The 27,037-nt window shown below is 35.4% G+C and overlaps 1 pseudogene; it reads right to left on the minus strand.

Annotated features, from left to right (window-relative positions):
• Positions 1 to 24,138: 24,138 nt before the first annotated feature.
• On the minus strand, positions 24,139 to 24,236 carry LOC113603525 (uncharacterized; annotated as a pseudogene).
• Between the last annotated feature and the right edge of the window lie 2,801 nt (positions 24,237 to 27,037).

A 27,037-nucleotide genomic window follows, 5' to 3' on the forward strand; every position in this document is an offset into this window, starting at 1 on the left:
TTCTAGGCTGCATATTTTTCTGATTCAGCACACTGAATATATCCTGGCACTGCTTTCTGGCCTGCCAAGTGTCTGTGGTTATGTCTGCTGAAAACCTGATCTGTCTTCCCTTGTAGTTTAGGGACTTTTTTTCCTTGCTGCTTTTATGATTCTCTCCTTGCTTGAGTATTTTGTGAATTTGACTATGATATGCCTTGTTGATGGTCAGTTTTTGTTGAATCTAATGGGGATTCTCGGTGCTTCCTGGATTTTGATGTCTGTGTCTTTCCCCAGGTTAGGAAAGTTTTCTGCTATGATTTGCTCGCATACCCCTTCTGCCCTTATTTCTCTCTCTTCCTCTTCTGGGACCCCTATGATTCTGATGTTGTTCCTTTTTAATGAGTCACTGGTTTCTCTGATTCTTAAATTGTGCTCTTTTGCCTTAATCGCCCTCTTTTTTTCTGCTTCGTTATTCTGTATAAATTTGTGTTCTATATCACTGATTCTCTATTCTGCCTCTTCCATCCTTGCCGCCACTGCATTCATCCGCGATTGAAGCTCAGTAATAGCATTTTTATTCCATTCAGATTATTTTTTTATTTATTTTATCTGTGTAGAAAGGGATTATAATCTACTTTCGACTCTAGCTAGTATTCTGATTATCGTGATTCTAAATTCTGGTTCAGACATCTTGCTTATATCTGTGTTGGTTAAGTCCCTGGCTGTCCTTTCTTCGTGCTCTTTCTTTTGGGGTGAATTCCTTAGTTTTCTCATTTTGAAGGGAGAAAAGGAATTAATGAGGTAGAAAAATTAAAATTAAAAAAATAAAATTAAAAAAATATTAAAATTAAAAAATTAAACACACACACACACACAAATAGAATAAATGAATGTAGAGCCTAGGTGTGTTTTGTTCTGGGTGTTGAAAGTGGTTTGACAGATTAGAGAAAAAAAGGTGGAGGGGAAGGAAATAGTTTGAGAATTTGAATAAATTAATACACTGAAGTAAACTAAAATGAGATGATGGAAATAAAATAGAATTTGAAAAAGTATACACAAATGTAAAGAATATAGTAGAAAAATTTAAGAAAAATATTTTTAATAAAAATTAAAAATAGAAATAATTTTTTTCTCTTTCTGTATTCAAGAAAAAGAAAAATGAAAAAGAGAAAAAAAGAAAAGAAAAAAAGGAAATCTTTTGAAAATTTGTAAAAGCGAATACACTTTAGTTGACTAAAATAAAATGATGGAAGTAAAATGGAATTTGAAAAAATTTACATAAAAGCAAAAAATATTGTGAAAAATTAAATAAAAACATTTTAATAGAAATTGAAAGTAAAAATGAAGTCTTACTCTTTCTGCATTCAAGAAAAAGAATAGAAACGAAAAAGAGAAGAAAGAAAATGAAAAAAAAAGGAAATTGAAAATTTGAAAAGGTGAATACCCTGAAGTAGACTAAAAAAATGATGGATGTAAAATAGAATTTGAAAAAAATTTACACAAAAGTGGAAAATATAGTAAAAAATTAAAGAAAAGTATTTTTAATAAAAATTGAAAATAAAAATGAATTTTTTCTCTTTCGGTATTCAAGAAAAAGAAAAGAAGTATAAAAGAAAATAAAAAATAAAATTGAATAGAGGGACCTGCTAACAGATTGAAATAGGACTGAAATTATTTCATTTTCCTCTAGAAGTTAGACTATGTAGCACTTCATAGTCCATAAACTAGGAGGTAAGACTTGTGTTCTTGAAGAGGGAGGTTGGCCCAGTTGGGTGGGGTTCAGTGTAATGGCTCCGTTCTCCACTAGGTGATGCTGCTAACCTACTGGGGTGGAGTGTTGTGGCACTGGTAGGTGCATATTCGCATGCATGGGAGCAGTGAAAATGGCATCATCCAGCTACCCAGTCTCTAGTATCGGAACTCAGTTCTCCTGGAACAGCAATTGCACACCTTTCCTCTGTCTTCAGCTTTCGTCCACTACCCACTTTTTCACTGTCTGTTACCAGGCCCCAGGAAGTACCTCTGTCCTGAGTTTTGTCTCAGATATGGCTGTTTTTCCCAGCCCCTTACTTCTGAAGGACTGTGGCTTTGATCTGTTCTGCCCCTCTGCAGGAGGGTCTTATGGAGCAATGACCAAATGAGCAATGGCTAAATGTCTGCTGCACCCAGGAACGCTGGCTGGACACTGCTGCTGCCATTGCCACAAGACTGAGACCAGGTGCCAGCCCACCCCAGAAAAAGTTCGCAAGATAGTGTAGCAGCAGCTTTTCAGGGATCATGGAAAATCACAACATACATCTGGTGCCAGGATTCGCCCTTAAAGACCTTGTTCCAGCACCAGCAAATGGACCGTTTTCTGGGGTCTGCTGGGACCAGGTGGCTTCAACAATGTCTACCAAATCTCCTTCCAGCAGTGGAATCGCTTTTCCCTGTGTGGCCCGAGAACTTCCCGGACCGCTGGGGATTCGCCCTTCCCACCAGATCACTGCCAGGTATGGAGCTGCAGAGTTGCAGCCTTTGTGCTTCCCTTGTTTACAGTCTTAATGGAATTTAAACTCTCTCCTTTCTCCTTTCTCCCTTTTTAGTTTAGTCCCTGTGGCTATTTCCAATTTTCCACTTTCCAGCTGCTTTTGGGGAGGGGTGCTTTTATCATATTCCCCCCCACTCCAGTCTCTGTCCTCTCTCCGCTTGCAAAAGCACTTACCATCCCATGACTTTTTGCTCCCCAAGTTCACCTCTCCATGCCACTTACCTGCTGAATTCTGTGGTTCAGGTTGTGCAGATTGTTGTGTTAATCCTCAAATCAGTTTTCTAGGTGTGCAGGGTGGTTTAGTGTTGGTCTGGCTGTATCTCATGGATGGGAGACACACAAAAAACTTACATGCTGTTCTGCCATCTTGGCTCCTCCCCAATTTTTTTTTATTTTTTGGATTTGACCTTAAAGCAAATGCAATGAGAGCAAAAATTAACAGGTGAGACTATAATAAAATAAAGGCTTTTGCACAGCAAAATAAACTATTAACATATTGAAAAGTCAGTCTATGCAATGGGAGAAAATATTTGCAAACTAAACATCTGTTAAAGGATTAATATCTAAAATATACAAGGAACTTAAGTCAATAGCAAACAAATAGATAACGCAATTACAAAACAGGCAAAGACCTTCAACATTGCTGACCATCAGGGAAATACAAATCAAAACTATAATGAGATATCACTTCATACCTGTCAGAATGGCTAAAATTAACAACACAGGAAACAATGGGTGTTGGTGTGTATGCAGAGAAAGGGGAAACCTCTTACACAGTTGGTGGGAATACAAACTGGTGCAGCCACTCTGGAAAACAGTATGGAGGTGCCTCAAAACTACCCTATGACCCAGCAATTGCACTAATAGATATTTACCCAAGGGATACAAAAATAATGATTTGAAGTGGCACACGCACCCCAATGTTTATAGCAGCATTATCAACAATAGCAAAACTATGAAAAAAGTCCAAATGTCCATTGACTGATGCATGGATAAATATATATATATATATATATATATATATATACACACACACACATACATATATACATGTATGTATGTATATGTATATACATATGTATATATGTATATATATAGTATTCAGTCATTAAAAGAATGAAATCTTGCCATTTGCAATGACATGGATAGAGCTAGAGTGTATTAGGCTAGGTGAAATAAGTCATTCAGAGAAAGACAAAGGTCATATGATTTCATTCATATGTGGAATTTAAGAAAGAAAACAAATGAACATATGGCAAGGGAAAAAAAAAGAGAGAGAGGGAAGCAAATCTTAACAGACTCTTAATGAGGGAAAACAAACTGAGGGTTGATGGAGGGAGATGGAGGGGGGTGAGTTAAATGGGGGATGGAGATTAAGGGGGGCACTTGTTATGGTAAGGACCAGTGTTATATGCAAGTGATGCATCACTAAATTCTACTCCTGAAACCAATATTACAGTATATGTTAACTAACTGGAATTTTAATAAAATTTTGAAAAAAAAGTTAAAGTAATAGAACTACCCTATGACCCAGCAATTGCGTTACTAGGTATTTACCCAAAGGAAACAAAAATAGTGACTCAAAGGGATACATGCACCTGGGTGTTTATAGCAGCAATATTAATGGTAGCCAAATTATGGAAAGAGCCCAAATGTCCATTGACTGATGAATGGATAAAAAAAAGTGTAAATAAATAAATAAATAAACAAACAAACAAATAAATAAAATGGAATATTACTCAGCACCAAAAAGAATGAAATCTTGTCATTTGCAATGATGTGCATGGAGCTATAGAGTATTATGCTAAACAAAATAAGCCAGTCAGAGGAAGGCAAATATCATATGATTTCACTCATATGTGGAATTTAAGAAGCAAAATAGATGAACATAGTGGGGGAAAGGATGAAAACTATAAAATAGACTCTTAGCTGTGGAGAACAAACTGAGGGTTACTGGATGGGAGGTGGGTGGGAGGACAGGTTAAATGAGTTATGGGTATTAAGGAGGGCACTTGTGATGAGTCACTAGATTCTACACCTGAAAAAAAAAAAAGAAACAATATAATTAGTAACTTAATCAACTAAAAGCCCTATTGATTCATAATAATATATTGAAACTAAGATATGCAAAATATTCATACTTGCATTATCCTATTATAAACCTTAGTCATATAGTTATTTAAAGTCAGTTAACTTTATGGTCTTTAATATTCAGAAATAATCCAGTTGTAAGGTAATTTAAATCTCAGTTTTATGCTGTCCTGGTCCATCTTCCAGGACTTTATGAAAGAAATAGACAAAACAAAAAACAAAAACAAAAACAGGCAGATACTTAAATAGACTTTTTCCCAAAGACACACAATGGCTACTAGGTGTATGAAATATTCAACATTGCTAATCATCAGGATGATAAACATCAAACCACAGTGAGGTATCACCTCACACCCATTAGAATGCCTGTCATGAAAAAAAAGAGATAAAGTGTTGGCAAGGATGTGTAGAAAAGGGAACCCCTGTGCACTGTTGGGAATGTAAATTGGTACAGCCATTATGGAAAAAAGGATGAAGATTTCTCAAAAGATCAAAATAGGACTCCTATATATTCCAGCATTCTCACTTTTGAGAATATGTCCCATGGAAACAAAATCACATATCAATCAATATCTGTACTCTCATGTTTATCACATCATTATTCACAATATTCAAGATATGGAAAAAATCTGTGTGTCTCCCAGTGGGTGAATGAATAACGACAGTATGACACATACCCACACCCACATACACACACACACACACACACACACACACACACACACAAGAAAATTACTTGGTCTTAAAAAATAAGAAAGTCCTTCCATTTGTGACAACATGAATGAAACTGGAGGGTGTTATGCTAACTAAAATAAGCCAGACAGAAAAAATAGGTACTGCACGGTATCACTTATATATAGAATCTTAAAAAAAAACCCACAAATCCCCAGAAGCAGAGAGGAGAATAGTGGTTGTCAGGTGCTGTGAGGGGGGGGGGTGGGGGAGGGAAACAGTTAGAGTTTGGATAAGGAAACCAACTTTCTGTAGAAAAATTAATAATTTCTGAGGAGCTAATGTATACTATGGGTGACTATAGATGATAATACTGTAATGGGTAATTTAAATTTGCTAAGAGAAAGAATTTAAACATTTTCACGTCCCTACCCTGCCATAAATAGAGTGACTCTATGAAGTGATGGGTATGTTAATTAACTTGACTGGCGGAGTCAGTATGTTTCTCAGTATGTTTTATAATTTAAATATTTTACCATTTTATTTATTTATTTATTATAAAAATTTTCCTTCGTGTTTTAAGTCAAAAAACAAAAACAAACAGTATGTGCTCTCAAGTGAGTTCACCCAGTTTGATTCCTGGTTTCTACATATATTAACTCTGTGACCTTAGGCAATTATTTAAATTCAGAGGGCTTTCATATTTCAGTCTATAAAATGATTATCATCTACATCACTAGGTTATTTTGAGAACTAATTGTTAACTAATTTATTTCTTCCAAAGTAGACATGAAAATATCTTTTAGTGAAACATATTTAAAAAGTAATAAAACCATGTTGAGGATATTGCTTATAAGAATATACATATTATTATTTATTACACATATTTATTATATAGATAATATAAAATATATTATAACATATTATCCATTTATATATTATTAACAATACATATTATGTCTATACACATTAATTATACTAATACATAATTATAGTATATATTATATAATATACTGAACAATTATATTAATATATAATATATATTACATTATAAGTAGTTCTATGTACTATATAGTTATATATAATAAATAATAGCTTATGTATTATAGTTGTATTATATAATAAATCATTATATTAAATATATATATAGTAGCTTTATTGGTATTCAATTGTTGCTATAATAAGTTATCAGAAAGTGAGCAGCTTATTCAACACAGATTACTATCTTAGTGTTCTGCAGGTCGGAAGTCCAACACAGATTTTAACAGGCTGAAATCAAGTTTTGTAAAGTTATATTACTTTTGTTGGCTCTATGTGAGATTCCATTTCCTGGCCTTTTCAAGTTTATAAAGGTCCACTTCTTCCATCTTCAGAGCCAGTAACATCACATCTCTCAGTATTTTCTTCTGTGCTCACATTTCCCCCTCACCCTAACTCCTGCACTTTAAGTACCTTTGTGATTGCACTGGGCCCACCTGGATAATTCAGGACAATCTATCCATCTTTAAATCCATTGTTATCACCCTAAATTCTATCTGCAGGCTTAACTCCCCTTCACCTACGTATCATAACATATTCATCAGTTCTGGAGATTAGGATATAAACTTTTTTGGAGAACCATAACTCTGCCTACTCCACTTTTTAATAAAGGGCGAGTCTTGGCACCCAAAGTAAGTACTCAGCAGTTAGAAAGCATAGTCATTTTCTTTGGCAGAACACACAAAAAGCCAAAACTAGCAGTATTTTTTAGAATTTGAGTGATCACAGTTTTTCAAAAGAAGGACTTACTCAACATCCAACTGGAACATATGGAAAGGTTATAGAATATGTGAGATTCTTTTAAGATTTTGTCCTCATATCTGCTTTGTGTAGATCCTTACAACTTGCACATAATCATTTCAGAATCTATTGCTCCTAAGAATGTATAATAAATTTTGTGAATTATTCATCATAGAATTCTTACAGTTCATTGACTTGCTGACTCTACCCTTGATCTTCTCACATTCATGACATTGCTGGCACTTTGATATATCAAGAAAACCAGGAAGGGTAAGAGTGAACACTTGTTTGGGATTTACTAAAACAGGCACTACTCTAAGTGATTTGCATTTATTGATGAATTAAATTCTCACAACTCTATGATATAGTGTATGTATATAATCTATATTTATATAGAGATTATATTTTTATTACCATTTATGAATGTAAGAACTGATGCACAGAAACTTTCATAAATTGACCAAAGTCTCACAGCTTATTTATGGCCAGCTGGGTTCCAAATCCTGGCAATGTGGGTTCTGAGCCGATTCTTCCCTTCACTACATTATAAGCCTTGTAAGTAGACTGTTGGACATCCAATTATAATTTCCCATAACTTACATTCTAAAATTACTCTAGTGTGAATACAAGACTTTCCAAATCATGGTCCCTGCTTATTTCTTTAACCACATCACTTAGAACAGCAATAAAACAACACCCCCCCCCCCACTTAGTTCTACTACAATAACACATATCTTAGTTTCTTTATCATGCCAGGCTTTCTTCCTGACTCTGTGCCTGACAAGAATACATACCCACCAAAGACGTCTCCTTCAAAAATATTTCCCTGTCAAATAGAATTAATCAATCTTTAAAATTGTTATTTCTTGATTTTATACCAAATACTATAATCTGTTGATTGCATATTGACTTTGACTAACAGATTAATAAAAATTATATCTTTATAATCCATCTTTGTATCTCAGTTGTCCTATATGGAGCCATGAAAATAGTAGGCACATGATAAATAATTATATGAGAAACGAGTGAACATAACAGAAATTTTTAAGATTGCATCATTACCTTTGATATTAAAGTTCTGCTTTAATATTTGTATCTGTTTAAATGCAGATGGCTCCATAGAAAAATAGATTGATTCCTAGAATATACATTCACTATATTTCTTCTATTATTCATTAGTTCTTTTAAATTTTGTTTTGAAATATTTCTGTTGTTCCACATAGGGTGACATGTAATTAGAAAGATTAAAAAAAATAAATTCAGGTAATTACAGTGCAACATAGAAGACAATGTAGGCTACAAGAAATATTCAACTTACATCATATGGAATTTCTGAAAAGTGAGTGTTTTCTTCTAACAGAATGGAATAACCTCTTTGAGTATGATTTATTCTACAAAATGTACTGAGAGCCCAGTCCAATGCTGGCCTATTGTAGGTTCTCAATTAATGTAAGAAAATGATTTAGAGATATGGTTACATGGAAGAACAACAGTCAACTCAGAGACAGCAACACTTAAAAAAACAAACTTCAGAAGCAAAATTGTTGATGCCTGTATGGGAAATGAGGTTTACCTGGTGTGTGTGTGTGTATGGGGGGGTGATGTCATGGTGAGAGTGAGCAAGGTGCAGAAGGACGAGCAAGTCCCAACAACAGCCACGGATTTTCTGCCTTGGTGTGCAAGTGAGAATATATTCGTACTAAGTTTGAATCCTTGTCTTGCATTTTGGGGGCACTGTTGTCCAGTCCTCCTCTTCATTATGGAGTTTGAATAGGTGTCCTTTAAGGGCGTTCTAAGCCCAGAAGTTATGGAAGTCTCCACCTTAAATGTTCAGCCGTCACAGCAGGTACATGAATAGGTACCACAAATGAGAGCCGCCCACACATGTGTCCTCCCTCACATGTGCGCACACGCAATGCAGCATTAAGATTATGGTTATAAGTTATAAGCAGTAACAACAAAAGAGACACTTGAAATCTTGGCCCTCCTTTGCACTCAGATTTTACAATCCGTGAACTCTAAACAGGATTTCAAAAACGGTTTGGGTCCTCGAGCCACTGTAATGCACTGTTGCACTTGTCTCCTTTTACATCTGAAATTCAAAGACCATAGAGCTTTTCTGAGAAAGAGCACAAGGGAAAGGTTTAATCGCTGGCATGTGACATGACAGGACAGCAGGGGCACTTGCAATATTAGGAAGCTATAGGAGGCCCTGAGAGGTTGTCTCGTCTGTGACTTGCACTGAATTTTGAAATGTGGGAGCAGATTCCTGGCAGCGAGCTTTAAACCGGCTCTTTCTCCTTGGGAAGGCTGTCAGTTTAGCTAGTTCCTTCGGTTTCATAGCTGACTTTCACAGCCCCACGTTTGAGGGTCTTTCAGAGCTTGAGTCATTGATAGGATATTTTCTGAACTTACTGGTGCCATGTCCATAGCACTGCTCCAAGTATAACGAATGTAGCAGTTTGAGTTTGAATAACATGACAGGGAAAGTTCAGACACTTTCTCCCTTCTTAGCTGTCTTTCATAATTAGTTGAATAACAGTACATGGCTTATACATAGCTAACCTTTACTGAACAATATCTAAAAGGGGTTAGATGCCCTGCTGAGTCACTTGTGGGCATGCCATTGAATAAGTACAGTGATTCTGAGACATTGCCCTTGTGGGCCTTCTCTCTATTAGATGAGGGAAATTAGGCTTAGAGAGGTTAAATAAAATGTTCAAGTTCACTCAGTTAAAATAAAAGAAAACACTGAGAGGCTTAGGCAGAATACATTACATATATGAAATATATTGTTATCCCTGATATTTATAGCATTATTCCTCTCCTTCGATCAGGAATTTGTCAATTCCATGACTACTGCTTCAAGTCATTGATGAGATTTGGCAGAGAGAAGATATAGGAATTTTTCTGGGTTTTACAGTCCTGAAGTCTTAGGGAACTTTGGGTAAGAGAGAGGTTTTGGAGAAACAGACGAGGGAAGGTAACTTTTCTATCACTGCCAATGTTCCATTCCCTTAAAATAAAAGATTCCATAGAGTTACAGAGAAGAGGGAGAAAATGGAGGAGTGATGACGAGATAGGTGGGGAATTCTATCTGTCATTTCCTAGATAGATCCCAGGGTAGAAGCAAGCCTTTGTAATGGTATTGGCACATACAAAACAAAGTAGAAGTAGAATGTTTTGGACAGCCTTACTCATGTCCCAGATTAGTCATTCTTTGGGAGCAAATTAGACTTGAAGCAATGACAGCCTTGGAGAGAGAGAGTCCATGTGGTTGAGACTATGCTTATATTATATTCCTTCCAGCTGGCTACTTTATCCATGAACTGTTTGAGTAAGTCCTGAACTGGGTGGAGAAGGAGGCTGATGGACATCCAGAGGTTACATTGGCCTATCCTCCTGATGAGTAAGGGTACTTTTATAATAAGTGGTGGTCTTGTGTACATTCACAAGATGTACGAAAAGAAACCCAATTTTAAAAATTGATTTAAAACATTTGAAAAGACACTTTGTAAAAGAGTTACATTAACAATAAATGTATGAAAAGGCAATTTCGTTAATTACCAAGGAAACACAAATTAAAATACATCAGTAACCCAATACAACCACATAAGGTGACAAAAATGAAAAGCTTTGCTCTGACACATAATGCAGTAGGAGAGCATATGGAGCGGTCAGATGTTTCATAATGGCTAATGGAAGTTTGAATTAGTGCAACCAATTTTAAACAGTTTGGCACTATCTACTAAAACAGAACATATTTATGCCTTATGATCCAGCGATTCTACTCCTAGAAATGTTACGAAAAGCAAAGCACGAGAATGTTCATTGCAACCCTGTTTATAACAGCCCTGATCTGGAAACGACTCAAATGCTCATGTATTGTAGAATGGGTGAGTCACATCTTCATACAAGGGGATACTGTACTGCAACTGGAGTTAACACTTTACAACACATACAACCATCACGGTGAGCCTCACCAACACAATATTCAGTAAAAGAAGACAGACTCCACACAAACTAGGATTGTTTGTTCTAGAAAGACAGTCTCGAAAGAATACATATTCTTATGTTTCCATTTATAAAAAGTGCAAAAATAGGCAAAACTAACTGATGCTGTTCTAAGTAAAAAAAGTGGAATGACAGGGAAGGAGAAGTAATCCGAGGAAAGCACAAAGGGGGCTCCTGAGGCTCTGCTGACACAATGATTTTTATGATGTCCTGATCGTTAAAATTCATCAGATTAGATACTTACAATATGTATGCTTCCCTGTATGTACATTATACTTCAAAATGAATTTTAAAAATAAAACCTAATGAAGATAGTATTGATTCAGAAAATGTGGAGATTATATATATGCATATGTATTTTATATATATATATATATGTATCTATATGTGTATATCTATATTTATATCTATCTCTGTATATCTCTATCTCTATATCTATCTATCTATTTTTTTCAATTCCAAATTCCAAATCAGGTGGACTTGAAAACTTTATTGATGTTCCCTTATAACTTCCCTCATGGACCAGCTGACTATACTAGTATTCTATGTTCTTTGGACTTAATAAAAAATTAGAGCCACTAGCCGTAGTTCTCTATAGATACAGATTTTACTGTAGTAGTGCAACTTCCCTCATGGACCAGCTGACTATACTAGTATTCTATGTTCTTTGGACTTAATAAAAAATTAGAGCCACTAGCCGTAGTTCTCTATAGATACAGATTTTACTGTCTCTCTGGAATAGAAAGACTTAGTCTGTAGACTCCATCAAAGAAGGCTAGAAGGAAGAGTCATACTATGCCCATGTGATATGTAGGGCCCCCTCTAAAGGGGACAAAGCCTCACCTCATTCAGGTATTCTGGATGTGACAGATAAATGAAGAACCAAGCTTTATAGGGCGGCTTAAGTATATGGTTAGCCATATGCTCTTATTAATTTACCTATTTATTTTACCTTTTGAAATAACTTATTCAACAAACTAAACCCTAAGTTTTTTGGGGTAAACCAATCTCAGTAATCTGATTCTTTTGCTGACTCTGATTTTCTGTTTTTCTTTTTTCTTTTTGTAATTTTTAGAGGGAGGGTAAGCACATGATGGACCCAAAACATTTCCACCTCCCAAATTATTTAAATAGCTTCTTCTACATTATATGAACAGATGTCTGTCCTACAGTATTCGTAGTACAAAATTAGAACTAGGTTTGCATTAGCTAGGCCAACAAGTAAAACTGCAGTTATCTACCAAAGTTAAAATGTTGCATGCAGAGCGTCTTGTTAGGATACCTGTATAAATATATTTTGTCTGATCCAAAATTCAATTCAATTCTCCTTGGTTGAGCACACTCAAATTCTATTTGCAAGATTTTAGATACTATGGATGAACAAATACCTTTTGGGTATAACCCTACTCCTCTCACTGTTATTTCCATTTTAACCTCTAGCCTGTGTTCAATTCAAAGTTTAACAATTGTTTGAGCAACAAGAAGTTATAGAAAATGAGGAAAGTTTGCAAATTGAATTTTTATTCTTCATAATGTTTATCTTAAAATTTTATTCATTTATTTTCTGCAGGGTTAAATATTTCTGGGGATATTTACCTCTTTACTGAGGGTAATATTTTCTTCCAACTGGCTTCCTTGTCTTTTGCATAGTCTTCTCTCCCTTCTTCCTTCCTTCCTTCCTTCCTTCCTTCCTTCCTTCCTTCCTTCCTTCCTTCCTTCCTTCCTTCCTTCCCTCTCTACTATTATTCTTTTCTTCCCATCTACTTTTGGTTGTATTATGTTTTCTAATTTTTATGTGAATCTGTTAGAATAACGTCATTGAAACCTTACTACACTTAAAAGACCTGTATATCTATATAACAGGTACAGTACAGGTAGGAACGTCTGGGTCCTTCATGGAAGATACTAATGTCAGGAGCTCGGGATTGGCTTCTTATGTATCAACTGGCTTTTTCCTCAGAGTTGAAAGATGGATTGAAGGAATCCAGGCATTATCATATACTTAAAAGAGCTTGTAGTCTAAAGAGATCAGAAGGGCAAATTTCTGTTACTTTATCCACGGGGAAGAGAGTTCCTATAAAGCTCCTTGCATCTCATTGGTCAAAATACCATCCAATGGTCACTTTCTAGCTACGATAGTAACCTAGAAATATTTTTGGAAAGGAATTAGAGCAATCATGATTCATTTCCTAGGCCTGGGCACTTGGCATGATGAGTGAAACTGGGTTTTTCTGCAAAGTGGCAGAAACAATGGGGTAGTTTTATAAGTAAGCAATTACAAGTGTCTGTGATATTATGGCATTTATTTTTGTCTTGTTCATGTAAAAGAAGTAAGCAAAGTTGAAAAACTTTTGGCAGACCATAATTTTATTTACTAATATATTTATTTGCCTCTCACAATCTTTATTTGTTTATTTAGTATAATGGATTTGTGTGGTCTACTATCTTAAAAATTTTTCCATCTTCTTTGAAATCACTAACATCCATATACCTGCAGCCAAAGCTATATTTTAAGAACTGAGTATTATTTTTTGTTCCCTTTACTGAAACTTAAGGATAAAGTTGAGCAGTTGCATGGGGTGGGTAGATAGATTCACTAAAAAAGAATGCAATTGTTCTGTAAATCTGAGCTTTAGAATATCCCTGAGGTTCCTTAAATGCCATGTTTGAGGGACTAACTTCACCAGTCTGATAAAGCTTGCTAATCCCTCCTTCAGTGCTGTTTCCTAGAAAGTAGAAAACATGCGACTCTGTCTATCCCAGATGAGGTTCAACGTAGGCATGCAGAGGATTTTCAAAAATTTTCCTTTGACCTTCCTGCCAGGTTCTGTGATGATAGGGAGAAATTTTATTATTTTGTTGGTTTGCCATTTTCCACAATAACTACTTATTTGGAGCCACAATGGGGTTCACAGTTATTCTGTAGCATGTACATTGTATAAGCATTTATGCTTATTTCCTTGGCAAAGAGTTTGCAAAATTATAGGCATAAGTTAATAGATATTTCTTATGAGGTTGCTTTTATTGTTATCATTATCATACCACCATCATCATTATTATTACTATTATTATTGTGGTCAGTTTTAGTTAATTCCATTAAATTAAACATTGAGGTAAAATTATGCTATCAACTTGATTTACAAAATAATCCCTAGAAAGTGCCTTTTCTAATGAGATAATTTTTCTATATATTTTTAATTACCAATACAGATGAACAAAGTCGCATATATGTTGGTAAAAGTACTTTAAATCCATCTCTTGTATTCTTACTGACAACATCCTATTTTAAAGGTCCTTTAACTCAAAACAATATATGTGTAATGACTTCATGAGACCACTGAAAAGTTTAATTTTTTTCTCATTATTCTTCAAAATATGTAATCCTTTTCATTGCTTACTGGATTAAACCTGATACTTGAATTCATGGACTTAAAACAAAAAGCAAACAAAATAAAACTTGCCTTCTCTAGTTTTATCTCCTGTTGTTTTCTCTTCTGAAGGAAGCCAAGGAGATAATAATTTGTGTGTCAATTCTGCAATGTTGGGGAAGACTACATTACGTGCTGTGTTAAGTCAGAAACTGGACAACATCAAAGCCTAGCAATGAGTGCTAGAACAGAGTTATAACTTTCACTGAAGCTGTATGAGAGAGTGGTACCCCCCTATTCTTCTATTATTTGTATCTTGGCCCTTTGAAAACCATTTGGCTTTCTCTCTAAGAAGTATTACCTTTCACCTAAACCATCACTTGATTTCTACCATTTTTGAAACCCGTTTGAATTGCTACATTTTCAATATCATTTTCTAAATTCTTATAAATATTAAATGGGTCACTTATTTGATATGAATATGTATCAAATGCTCTATTTTATAATTATATATACCGATTTTTGCACCATTTCTCTCCAGCTATGTGCTCTGGTCTTTTAACCACAATGCAGTGTAATGTGTCTTGCTTCCTTATGGTGTTTTCATGTCCTAACACTGAACACTATACGTAGTTGATGTGCAGTCGGTATTTACTGATGATTAAGCTGGAATATCCTTGTATTTTTCCCCAGTTAATGATTGACTGTGAGTCTGCACCTCAAGTATTTTGGAATATGAACATGTTTGTAAATAAAAACAACATATTTGTGAAAGCAGGTATAATGTTTACATAAATGATAGGGTCTGAGTGGCAACATTCAACTCTCCTTTTTTTAAAAATTTTTTTAAATGTTTTTATTTATTTTTGAGACAGAGAGAGACAGAGAATGAGCAGAGGAGGGGCAGAGAGGGAGGGAGACACAGAATCCAAAGCAGGCTCCAGGCTCCGAGCTGTCAGCACAGAGCCCGATTCAGGGCTCCAGCTCCCGGAGTGTGAGATCATGACCTGAGCCAAAGTCGGACACTCAACCGACTGAGCCACCCAAGCGCCCTCAACTCTCCTTTTAACTTTTGTGACATCTTTTCTGTAAAGTACTCTGGAGTTAGGAGGTAATGGTTCTTTGAATCATATGAATTACATGGGCAGAAAGCCTCATGCTCATAATAAGTGAATAGTAAATATTTTCTTCCCTGTTGGTGAAAAGCACCGATCTGATGATATTGCAAACTCAAAAATAACATAAGAATTTCCTCCTAAAATGCTTTGACGCATTATTGAAATGCATTATAAAGTGTCTTAACAGCAACCATTTGGGTGATAAGTAAGAGAAAACCTTCTTTATAGAATGGATTCTGGAAACAATACAGCTGTATCACAAAACTCAAAATAGAAAGAATAATTGAAAGTCATGAAGAACTAGAACAAGCGAATATGCTGTTTAGAAATGTTTGTATTCTCTCCACTTGCCCAGACAGACATGAACACTTTTCATCTCTCCTCTTCTCTGGATCTTTGATTCATTCTTTCCTGCTTTTCTGGTTAGCTTTTTATACTTCTTGGGTATATGGCAGCTCCAGATCATATTTCATCTCTTCTCAATGTAAGAACTGAGTTTGAATTTCGACTTTTCATAAAGAAGTATATGGTCAAATTGGGAGAGCTATACACCATTTACGGGAAAATTTTGTCTAAAATGACTGCAGTAAGATCTCCAATCTCATATTCTTTTTTTGTTTGTTTGCAAGGAGGTGGTTACAATATTTTCCATCAAGAGATGGGGGGGTTTCTGTTCCATTCCCTTGAATCTCGGTATCCTCATGACTCCTGTATAAATGACTCTATGTGTCTTCTGGCTTGGTCAGAAAAGGCCATGCCCCTTTTGTTCTGGTTCTCTTGGCATGCTCACTCTAGGAACTTAGTAGATATGTTGTGAGAAAACAAGCTACATAGAGAAGTCACATGTAGGAGTTTTGGCTGACAGCCCCAGGTGACTTCCTAGATGGCAGTATACTAGCAACTGGTAGCTGTGTGGATGAAGAAGCTCTTGAAATTACTCCAGTCATCAACTGACTACTAACTCATAAAAAAAATTGGTGGAGAGCCGCTTAGCTAATCTTGGTTAACCTCGGACCCATGAGAGTTAACACACAATGATAATTATTGTTTTTAACCAAGGCTTAAATTAGTTAGAAGCAATTGTAACAGCAACATTAGGTAAACAAAGAGGAAGCTCCTATAATACAAACAAAGGTTTCATCAAGGGTGAGATGAGTCCTTTGAATGTCAATTTTAAGATAAAGGAAAGCTTGAAATGGTAAGGCATCACCAAAGTTGCCTCCAGTATCTCTATTACATCAATAATGATACTTGGTTATTCTGGGTCAACAAATATCCAGAGTAGTCACAGGGTGTGTTAGTTTAAGTACAGAGATGGGGCTGCTAATAAAATTGTTTCAAAACTAGAAATTAATTTTGTAGAGTTTTTCTACATTCAAATTATTTGATCAAACAAAATTAACATTTACTGAGATTCCACCATTGACCTGGCAACATGCTTACTTCTGGGTGCATGGAGAGAAAATCCATACTTTCTTTTATTTAGGGAGGCAGCTGGTTGGAAAACGTGAAAAAATTTGATTCAGCAAACTGACTGTGAGGTTATAACAGAAGTACTATAAATAGAGGCAAAAAGAAGAGTTATTCTTTTGTATTGGGTGTTGGTGGATGACTGGAGGAGTCAGGAAAGACATTAGGTAGAAGAGAATTCCTGAATGGAATCGTGCATTTTCAAAGTACTTAACATGGTATCTGTGAACTCTGTTTTATTAGAGTTTATATCTTCAATGTTAGATATTATTGATGCTATTATTGTTTGATTCTGGGGGTTTATTTTTATATAAAAGTATACAACTGACATATTATTAAGACATGTCTCTGGTAGTGTACCTATATAGCATTATAAGATATTTTATACTCTTTTATCTGTTTTTAAATAGCAACACACATTTGAAACTTCATAGTAGTAGGTGTCATGACTGCTGGGATCTGTTTACTTCTATGTCTAGGGACATATGGCAAAATAAATTAGGAAGAATCCTTTGCTCAATAAAATAGGTAATTATAGTGACTGTATGGCATACCCACACCATGAGAATTAAGTATTGTCTCAGGACTGGAGAGGGGATTTCATAAAGATTTTGCCAATTTCAAATTAAAATGACGTCCCATCTCTTGACCTGCCATGTCTACCTCTCCTTTATACGATATTGCAAACACCCACATCCATAGCATTGAAAAGAGAAGTAGAAGAAGAAACTTTTGAAGACTACTTCATCCTTAATATTTTATTCTAGAAATTCTTTTTCACTCATTTTTTTCCCAAATTAGATCTGACCATATCCAAAGTCATAAAAACTATATTCTGTATTTTCATCTAGTAGATTGAAACCCACACATGTCATTTTAAAAATCTAATTATAACCTCCCCATTTTTGCTACTTTTTAATTTATTTGTTATTATTATTATTATTATTATTTATTTGAGAGAGAGAGAGAGAGAGCAGAGGGAGTGGCAGAGGGAAAGAAAGAGAGAATCTTAAGCAAACTCCACACTCTGCACAGAGCCCAATGTGGGGCGCAATCCCATGACCCTGGGATGATGACCTGAGCCAAAGCAAGAGTTGGGTGCTCAAGCGACTGAGCCACCCAGATGGCCTTATTGCTAGTTTATAAGTCACTGATGCATGTTCTGTATCCACCAGTGAGTCTTGAACAGGAACAGCATCTCAGAGGATATCCTTCCACAATAAAACAAAACTTACAACACACCAAGATCTAAGAGAGGAATTTTTTTTTTAAGAAAATAATATCTTCAGCTTTTTATTTTACCTTTTCTTTGAGGCTACTAAGATGATAAAAATACCATAAAACTAATTTAGTAACTACTGAAATGGATTAATTCACAGAATAGTCTGTGTGTTGATTTCTTATCCATGAGAGGAAGATGAAAAGCCTCTTCTTTCCCATTGTCTGTAGATCCAGGGAGAGACGTTTCCATACTTCTCTCTGAGAAGTACAGGAAAAATAAGGCAATTCCTCATTTGGATGGCATTCACTATTATAACTTATTCATGCATAAAGAAAGAATTAAAAGTAAACATTAGATTTCACAAAACTGGTATTTATTTATACATGTAGCTTAATGTTTTTTTTTCCCTTAGCAGTTATTTACTAGCATATATTTCCTAGAGGAAAATAATCTGGAAAGTAGCAGGATTTTGTATGCATCTAATTTAGTGTCTAGTAAATTAGTAGCTCCTCATGATAATTCATTGTCATAGAACTTAAGAAAGAGCTCAGTTGTATAGGACATTAAAGAATTTTGTTTTAATTTCCATAACTTAACTTATGGCAATGCTGAAATATTAATGCTAGAAAATTTACTGCAAATGAAGTTTGGTAGAAGAAACACAACTTTACTCTCATTATTGACATCTGATAAAAGCAAGTCACTTAGTTTAGCTAAATGTTACTTTGATTGCATTTATAGTTAAGTTCATGTACATAGAATATGTTTATTTTGTCAGCTTTTGCCTAGAAATAAGTGAACTTGAGTTTAATTACTAAGTAAAATAAAGTGATAGTGATAATTTGGGACTAAAAAATGGTGATTACAATTTAAAATTGTAGTTTTTTAATTGACTTGTTACTGATTGACCTCTTTGATTGCTCTCATCCTCTTACTTTCATTTCCTGCTTGTTTCCTTCCGAACTGCATCTTGTTACCTTTGATATAAAAGTAGTAGTTAACTCAAAGTGAATTTGAGAGTTAATGAAAGAACTTTCAGGTGAAAACATGGCACTGTCTGCAGCATAGTGGAAGCCACTTTTCCTTTCCTTCTATCAACTCTAATTCTTGGTATGTTTGGGGGTTTGATGTTTGGTACTGAAAATTTGGCATCAAAAGTAAATGAGGAAGGAAATGCCTCTAAAGTCTCCTTTTCCTTATTCTTTCCTTACCATTCCCTTACATTTTTTTTCTTCTTTTTATTTCCCTTACCCTCAATGGTTTGTTAGGAACATTATTTTTTAGTCACTATTTTTTTTAATGTTTATTTATTTTTGAAAGAGAGAGACATAGTGTGAGTGGGGGAGGGGCAGAGAGAGAGGGAGACACAGAATCCAAAGCAGGCTCCAGGCTCCGGGCTGTCAGGACAAAGCTCGATGCAGGGCTCGAACCCACAGACTGTGAGATCATGACCTGAGCCGAAGTGGGATGCTCAACTGACTGATCCATCTAGGCACCCCTAATCACTGTTCTATGAAGGATAAAGAACATAATTTTCTTTGTTATACAAAATTTCCCTTCAAAATGTTTTCCTTCATGTTATAGCAATTCATCTCTTTTATGGTCAAATAACCCTAAGAGGAGATGCAACTAATATTCTATAAGGATTTAGAGAAGGAAGGAATGCCTTAAATTGGGTGGTGGGGAAAGAAATAGGGGGATTTGGGACACCTGGTGACTCAGTTGGTTATGTGTCTGACTCTTGGTTTCGGCTCAGGTTGTAGTCTCATGTGAGATCCAGCCCTGCATCAGGGTCTGCTGAAATCCCAGAGCCTACCTAAACTTCTCTTTCTCCCTCTCTCTCTGCCCCTCACTGTTCACTTGTGTGCTTTCTCTCTCAAAATAAATACATAAATTAAAAAAAAAAAAGAAGTAGGAGGATTAGGAAAAGATTATAAAAGGTATTAGTGGGCATTCTAAATGTTATAAAAAGGCAAAATGAAGAAAAAGATAAGATCACATAGAGGAAAATATTCTATCAGGCATTAGTATAGACCTAATTGTATCTCTCAAAAAATCCACATGTAGAAGTTCTAATCCCCTGAACCCCATAAATAGACCATATTTGGAGATAAGGTCTTTAAGAGGTAATCAAGTTAAATGGAATCATTCAGGCATGGGCCTGAATTCTGTGTAACCTGTGTCCATAGAAGAAGAGGAAGTTTGGACACACACATGTCCAGAGGGAAGAAAACATGAAAACACAGAAGATGGCCATCTGCAAGTCAAGAAGAGTCCTAAAACAGACCCTTCCTCCCCAGCCCTTAGAAAAAACCAACCCTGCCAAACATTGATCTTAGACTGTTAGCCCTCAGAACTGTGAGAAAATACATTTCTTTTGTTAAAGCTGCCTACTTAATGGCACTTTGTTGCAATAGTCCTAGCCAACTGATATAGTCACATTATGAAATGACTTGGGCTTGTATATGGGTGACAATTTTTTATTCAATTTCAAAATCTTTAAGTGTATATTAGAAAAATCAATAAACATTGTTTCAAACCCAGTCTAAGTTATTATATTTTGCGATTGCTTATAATAAGGCAATAGTAAATGAGGAAGGGATTGAAATAAGATAGTTATTAATACAAGTATCATGTAACAATGAGAAAGATGTTACATAAATATGAAACAAAGCTCTTGAGAATAGTATCAGTAATACAATTTTTAAATTCCGAGAGACAATTATAGTGAATGTAATTCATGGAAAACTCGGTATTATTTTAATTTTGTCTTTTAAAATAATACCACAAGTTATCACAAGTAAGGATTAGTGATTTGTTGAAATTTCAGTATGAATCACATGCTCTGTGAATCTAGTGAGTACATGTGAGATACTGGATTGAAGAAGAAACATAGCAACTAGCAACTATATATAAATATAGTTATGCTATTTAAGCATTCTAAGAGAATTTGTATTTATGCTTATTTAACTAGCTGACATCAGAATATTAGAAAATGTGGGTTCACTGTCTTTGACTCTTTTTTTTGCTGAATTAGATTGCTTAGCACAATGAATGATGTTAAAATGATTGAATTAAAATATATGTGAGTAATATCAAGGGTCTACTATATTGAATTATAGGAGAAGAAAGTTTTCCCGAGGAGAGCTTATAAAAAACCTAAAATTCTGGCCTAGGCAGTTTGAAGTTTATTCTTTTTTTATTATTTTTTAATGTTTATTTATTTTTGAGAGACAGAGAGACAGAGCATGAGTGGGGAGGGGGGAAAGAGAGGGAGACACGGGATCTGAGGCAGGCTCCAGGCTCTGAGCTGTCAATACAGAGCCTGACATGGGGCTTAAACCCACGAACTGGGAGATCATGACCTGAGCTGCAGTCCAACGCTTAAGCAACTGAGCCACCCAGGTGCCCCTGGAGTTTATTCTTTTGGTCAATGATGTAGTTGAAGATTTATAAGTAAAGGAAGGGCACATTCTCAGCTGAGGCAGGAAATCTGTTGCAATGTGTCAGAGATCACAGGAAAGGAAACTGTAAGCCAAATGACAAAGAGAATATTGAATAGCACAGTCCAGAAGGAGAAGTTAGGATCATGATATTCTGATGGGAATGCAGGTAAAGTATTTTGGAAAATGCCCCGAATATATGACATACTTCTGGGCATGGATGCAAACAGCATGTAATAGAAAACCTGTACCATCTGACCCGGAGAAGGGAAGGAAAGGAGAAGTCAGTTCAAGGAGACCAAAAGAAGAACAGAACTGTCCAGCCGTTTGCCTAGAGCTTGTTCTCAATCTACTGAAGACTGATGGGGAAATACAACATGCTTTTTTCACTTTAACACAAACTTAAAACATTTTCAACGGCTGTGATTTCAATGTTAGCAAATTCAATTCTAAAAAAGAAGCTTCAGTAGAATTGTCTGCTTTTGTTTTCCCCACTTCCCTTATATTTAGTAAGTGGTACAGAAGAAGAATACTGTGAATAGTTACTTAGCATTTTTAAGTCCTTCACCTCGTATATGTGGATGACTAGTAGGGCTGTCATTATTACATTATTGATTATGACTATCATTAATAGAAATTGTTTAAAATGATAAAAGTTAAGCTATTATTTCCAAGTTTTCTTTTAAAATTGCAAAGTGGATATTTAATATTTATTTAAGTGATTACTAACAATCTCTCAAGTATATCATGGAGAGATAAAATAATATATTAATATGGCTATTAGAATCCAAAATAAAATTATCTTGATAAATAGTATCTGATGACAATAAAAATAATACTTTGAGGTGTTACATATTTGCATCACATTTCATAATGCTATATATTTTCATATTGATTATCTCACCTAAGACTCAAAGAAAAAGAGTGATATAGTCCTTCCTGCTATTCTGTGTGTGAAGAAACAGAATTTCAGGATAAGTGATATATCCCAGGTAACACACTATTAAGTGTCAACACAGAGACTGAAGTCCTTATTCACTCCTGGTATCCCAATACTTCTTTATATCAACAATATAACCTGACTCATATATGGATTTTTTTAAAAAATATTCATATTTTAAGATTATAGTACAGCAAAATCTTGGTTTGTGAGCATAATTCATTCCAGAAACATGCTTGTAATCCAAAGCACTTGTATATCAAAGTGAACCTCCCCACAAGAAATAATGGAAATTGAGATGATTTGTTCCATAACCCCCAAATTTTCATATAAAAATGATTATAGTACTGTAATATAATACAAAATAATGAAGAAAATACAAAATATAAAGAAAAAACAAATTAGCCTTCACTTGCCTTTGAAAACCTTTGTGGCTGGTGTGAGGGAGACAAGAGAGGGGAGGGTTATTATGCAGGGCAACATTCACTATTGCTAACAGAATAATTGCTATCTACTGGTTCAATGGAATCTTTTTCTTTTGGAATCTGTCCAGTGACACTTGCTTTTGCCTCCTTTTGAGTATTTCACAGAAATGTGACATTGCATTGTCATTAAACAGATTCATCGCTTGCACCACTACAGTCTTATTTGGGTGGTGCTTTTCTATAAAATTTTGCACTGTCTCCCACATTTTACACATCTCCCTAATCTCATTTGAAGTGAGGGATTCCTCTGCCTTTTTCTCCTCCTCCTCTTCAGACCACATGCAAATGTAGACTTCTTATAAAGCCTTGCAATTTCAGTCATGCGCATACCTACTTCATACTTCTCCACAATTTCCTTCTTTTTAAAAATTTTTAAGGTTATTTATTTTAGAGAGAGAGAGAGAGAAAGAGCAAGCATGAGCCAGGGAGGGGCAGAGAGAGAGACACAGAATCTGAAGCAGACTCCAGGCTCTGAGCTCTCAGGGGCTTGAACTCACAAGCTGTGAGATCATGACCTGAGCCGAAGACAGATGCTCAACCAACTGAGCCACCCAGGCGCCCTTTGGTAATTTCCTTCTTAACTTCCATCCTAACCATCTCCTTCTTACTGCCTTTCTTTTCAACCTTTTCTGCATGGGGGCCATTGTATACGTTTGCATGGATGTTGACTGCAGTGCAGTATTACTAAACTCTTGTCATATACTGTATTCAATGTACCTGGCAATAAGGTAGCAGAGGAAAGGGTCTATATCTGCAGGCAGCCTGACCTAGAATGAAGCAAACATTCCTAAGCTTACTCTTGTATGGAAAACAAAGGACTGTCCATAGGTGCTTTGAAGTGACAAAAAATACACCAGTGCCAGTTGTGGGCACCTTCCAAGTCACTGATTCTGCCAGACCGTGGCCTGAGATTGAGCATCCGAGCATGGGAGATCATCACCCACAATCCCGCACAGAGAGAGAGAGACAGAGAGAGAGAGAGAGAGAGAGAGAGAAGAACCATTGGCTTAATTCTTTTTTTTTTTTTTTTTAACATGGAAGCTTCATGAATTTGAGTGTCATCCTTGCACAGGGGCTAACTTCTGTATCGTTCCAGTTTTAGTACATTGCTGCTGAAAGTGAGCACTGGCGCAGTTATGATCATGTGACATTTGGCAACACCTGCTACTCTTATTGCAAGACATTGTTTATCAACTTGAAATTTATTAGAAATGTTTGCTCTTCTTGCAGAACGCTTATGCAATAAGTTACTTGCAACCCAATGTTTTACTGCATTTTCATTTTAGTTTTCCTTTAAACAATTTTCCTTTTATTTTTCTTTTGTGATTCATCTTTCTTTAAACCAATAAAGATGCAGGAATTCAGATTAAATATGATAAATTTCCAGAAACATACAACTTAATCAAGACTCATATGTAAATATAAAATCTGAACAGACTGATAAGGAGTAAGGGGATTGAATTAATTATCAAATACTTCCCAACAAAGAAAGCCAAAAAGCAAATGGTTTCACTGGTGATTTTTTGCAAACATTTAAAAACTTAACTAATTTTTTTCTAACTCTTACAATAAAAGTTGAAGAGCAGAGCATTCCAGACTCATTTTTAATTTTTTCTTTTCAACGTTTATTTATTTTTGGGACAGAGAGAGACAGAGCATGAACGGGGGAGGGGCAGAGAGAGAGGGAGACACAGAATCGGAAACAGGCTCCAGGCTCTGAGCCATCAGCCCAGAGCCTGACGTGGGGCTCGAACTCACAGACCGCTAGATCGTGACCTGGCTGAAGTCGGACGCTTAACCGACTGCGCCACCCAGGCGCCCCTTCCAGACTCATTTTTAAAGGCTAGTCTTATTTTTATATTACAGCCAGATGAGGATACCACAAGAAAAGAAAACTACAGGTCAATATCTTTGATGAAAAATCTCAACAAAATATTTGCAACCCAATTAAGCAACACAGTAAAATCATCATACACCATGAACAAATGGAATTTATCCCTGTGATACGGGATAGTACAGCATATAAGATCAATAAATGTGATATACCACGGGAATAAAATGAAGGATAAAGCCATGTGATATTTTAATAAATTCAGAAAAATAGATTTTTACAAAATTCAACATTCTTTCATGGTAACAATTCTCAACAATATTTTGTGCTTCTGTGGTATCTATCAGTTGTAATGTCCCCTTTCATTTCTGATTTTATTTCAGTGCAGCTACAGCAGTTCTAAGAGGGAAATTTATAGCTATATATGCCAACATTAAGAAAAATGAGGGGCACCTGGGTGGCTCAGTCTATTGAGTGTCCAACTTCGGCTCATGTAATGATCTCATTGTTCTTGCATTCAAGCCCTACTTCAGGCTCTGCACTGATAGCTCAGAGACTGGAGCCTGCTTCACATTCTGTGTCTCCGTCTCTCTCTCTCTCTCTTTCTCTCTCTCTCTCTCTCTCTGCGCCCCTCCCCTACTTGTGGTCTCTCTCTCTTTCTCTCCCTCTCTCTCTCCCTCTCTCAAAAATGAATAAACATTAAAAAAGAAAGAAAGAAAAATGAAAGTTCTCAAGTAAACAACCTAACTTCATACCTCAAGACAATAGAAAATAGAACAAAACTAAGCCCCAAATTATCACTAAAAAGGATATGACAGGGATCAGAGCAGAAATAAATAAAACAGAACAGAAGAAAACTCAATGGAAAAGATCAATGAATCTATGAGCTGGTTAAAAAAAATAAATAACAAGCCTTTGGCTAAGGAAAAAGGCTTTGGCCTATTAACAGTGTCATGAAAAATTTTTTTTATTTTTTTAAATATTTATTTATTTTTGAGAGACAGAGATGACAGAGCACTAGTGGGGGAGGGGCAGAGAGAGAGGGAGTCACAGAATCCAAGACAGTCTCCAGGCTCTGAGTTATCAGCACAGAACCTGATGCAGGGTTCAAACTCAGGAACCATGAGATCATGACCTGAGCCAAAGTTGGATGCTTGACTGACTGAGCCACCTAGGCATCCTGATAATATTTAATTTTAATGGATTTTCATTCCCTTTCTCTTTTCTATTTCCTTATCTGCATATATAACATAAATCATAACAGAAAATTTAGTGTTGCACTCTCATAAGAAGGTTACCAAACCTGGAAAAACTTATCATACTTATTAAAAAGATGTAAGACAGAAGTCTGAAAGAAACCAAGATGCTCAAACACGTATCCATATAAGAAAAAAAAACTAATGAGGAAAAGCATATTTCTGTCCTATTTTGTCTGGAACTGCTTCTTTTCATTCGGGTCTTGGGCATGTCATTTTCATGGCTAACTTATACACAATATTATTAATCAATTGATTAGGGAGACCTTGAATGTTCAAGGTGAGATCTGTTTGAAGGTTAATTAATGTTTGTATGATAGATCTAGGGATATTCTTCAGATATTTTAAGGAAATAAGTGGAGAATATTTTGATAGGTCTTTCAGAAATTTTAAGTGATTTGACAATTTTCAGTTCTCCGAGGTAATGTTTAGTTGATTACATAGAGCCATGGTGAACATATAGAGACATATTTTCACTAAAATGACCTTTTTGGATTTTTTTAATTGGACACACACAACATTTTCAGTTAGAGTCTAGCTGACAAGAACTGTTTTAGGTTTGTTCAGTAGTTCACAATTTGAAACTCATTCATAGATGTTTTTAGACATGTTTCCATGTTTCTCATATAGATATATAAAATAAAACAAAACAACCTGAGGAGACATATCTTGGCCATAAATTTAAGCCAAATCAATAGTTTTCTCCTTTGTGATTTAATATATAAATAATTATGCTAAAATTTGTTTTTCCTAGAGATATTTTTCACAGTTCAGGTTGATTATGCATCTGTAGGGATTCTTGTCCTACTTTGTTACCAGATGTTCAACCAAGGCATAGT

The sequence above is a fragment of the Acinonyx jubatus genome, chromosome D1 (genome assembly GCF_027475565.1).
Source record: "Acinonyx jubatus isolate Ajub_Pintada_27869175 chromosome D1, VMU_Ajub_asm_v1.0, whole genome shotgun sequence".
NCBI classification, from domain to species: domain Eukaryota; kingdom Metazoa; phylum Chordata; class Mammalia; order Carnivora; family Felidae; genus Acinonyx; species Acinonyx jubatus.